Consider the following 2340-nt stretch of genomic DNA (forward strand, 5'->3'; position numbering starts at 1 on the left):
ATGCAGGCAGCCATTGTTGTCCTACCCAATCTCTATCACGTAAGAGATTCTAATAATCCCATTTTTTGCTATATACATACATTCTCTCGGCCTGATCTACTAGAGTGTCCAGTCTAGTGTAGCTTGTAAGATAAAAATGTAAATAGAGAATAAAGATTCATCAGCTGAAGATGACCATCTACAAACTAAGGACCCCCATTCTTAAGGGGTTTCTGTTATACCAGGGATATAAGACCCTCAGAAGCCCTTGAATGGATTCAAGAGAGCAGTGCAGTATAACCTGATTTACATTTTTAAAAGTTGGTTTTGTGTGTTTGGTTTAGACCTTGACCCTTTACATTTGTTCTGCTCTCCAGGCCTGGCTCAGCTTTGAGTTCAGTGCTTCATGGAAGCAGGAATAGCTGTGGAAAACAAACAAACGAATAAACAAAAAACCCTATTAACTCTCTGAGGCTCGCCACAGGTCAGTAAACAACCCAGTCTTGGCATGTTTTAAAAGCCTGTGCTTGCTCTACCCGGCTCAAGCACAATTATTTTGCTTCAGATTCACTGCTTCAAATTCCTTAAGTGCCTAAGTGGCTCTAAGGCAGGAGCCCAGCAAAGGAGAAGCACATTAACCCTTTCAGGCCACTGGCTTACCACTTCACTCCTTATTCACCACGGGTTTTTGAATAAATAGTGGGTTGTAGGAGGTAAAGGGACAATTACCTTCATAATCTGGCTTTAAACAAAGTGAGACAGACAGACAGTGCTGAGCCAGACAGGATAACCATGATGTAATAAGGCTTTAAATAAAAAAAAAAAAAAAACCAAGACCAGAAAAATTCACATGCAAATGAGCTGTCCTCTTAGGAGCCAATTTGCTTATTTCAAAAATCCTTCTAGTCGCCTAGAAGATGTTAGAAGCTGGCTACTTCCCTCATGCCCAGCCTCCTAGGGCGACGATGCGCGCTCCTCAGACCCGTCCTGCGGCAAGAGGCGCTCGGCGCTCTCCAGCTCCCGCACAGCAGCGGTAAGCGGACGCTCTATGAAGTCTTACACTCCATATTTCATGCTCCTGTGGAGTGCTGTTGGAATAGCAAGGGCTGCTAAAATCATCATTGTGCCGCCAATTATGTTTGAAAGCCATTTGTACATTTTCAAGACACTAACATCGGCCTTGCACGAGAGAGGCCACCACANTGTGCTTCTCCTCTCAGAAGGCAGAGACATTGCCCCATCTAATCACTACAGCNTCCAGCGATACCCAGGGATCTTCAACAGTACCACCTCAGATGCTTTCCTGCAGTCTAAAATGCGGAATATTTTTTCTGGGAGATTGACAGCAGTTGAACGGGTTGACATACTGGATCACTATACTAAGAATTGTGACATGATGGTTGGCAACCAAGCCCTAATCCAGGGTTTAAAAAAAGAAAAGTTTGACCTGCTCCTGGTTGACCCCAATGATATGTGTGGATTTGTGATCACCCATCTTTTAGGCGTTAAGTATGCTGTATTTTCTACAGGCCTTTGGTACCCTGCTGAAGTAGGAGCTCCTGCTCCTTTAGCTTATGTCCCAGAGTTTAACTCGCTCCTCACAGACCGCATGAACTTCCTGGAAAGGATGAAAAATACTGGTGCTTACCTCATATCCAGAATAGGGGTTAGCTTTCTGGTTCTTCTGAAATACGAGAGGATAATGCAGAAGTACAACCTGCTGCCTGCAAAGTCCATGTATGATTTGGTTCATGGGTCCAGCCTATGGATGTTATGTACTGACGTAGCAGCACTGGAGTTTCCCAGAACCACGCTGCCTGTTGGAGGCATCCTAACAAAGCCGGCCAGCCCACTGCCAGAAGATCTGCAGAGGTGGGTAAATGGTGCTCGGGAACATGGCTTTGTCCTGGTGTCTTTTGTAGCTGGTGTCAAGTATCTGTCAGAAGACATTGCCAACAAACTGGCAGGAGCTTTGGGGAGATTGCCTCAAAAAGTGATTTGGAGATTTGGAGATTTGGAGACATCAACAGGGCTCCCAGCTGCTGTAGGACATCCACATGAACCTTGGGCTTCAACACGGTACAGGCAAACAATATGTTGATGTCCCTGGCCTGAGGAAACTTTAGGCCATATAAATATCTTTAGTCTGGGCCACTACCTGAGGCCATAATGATGTCTAGGTCCATGCTACTGCTGGGGTCATACTGATGCGAGTAGCCTGCCCTGCCACCACCAAAGATCATAAGATGTCCGAGCTCATGCTGCCACCATGTCCCTAGCTTAAGGTGCCACTGAAGGCCATATAGATGCCTTTGGTCGGGACTGCAGTCTGAAGCCATGTTGATGTTTATGAGCCATGTT

The 2340-nt window shown here is 45.7% G+C and overlaps 1 pseudogene across 1 annotated transcript; it reads left to right on the plus strand.

Moving 5' to 3' along the window:
* The first annotated feature begins 1027 nt into the window (after positions 1-1027).
* On the plus strand, positions 1028-2080 carry LOC110320253 (annotated as a pseudogene). Its single transcript, XR_002380450.1, has one exon. The product of XR_002380450.1 is annotated as a 2-hydroxyacylsphingosine 1-beta-galactosyltransferase pseudogene (transcript).
* Positions 2081-2340: the final 260 nt, after the last annotated feature.

The sequence above is a fragment of the Mus pahari genome, chromosome 4, assembly GCF_900095145.1.
Source record: "Mus pahari chromosome 4, PAHARI_EIJ_v1.1, whole genome shotgun sequence".
NCBI lineage: Eukaryota > Metazoa > Chordata > Mammalia > Rodentia > Muridae > Mus > Mus pahari.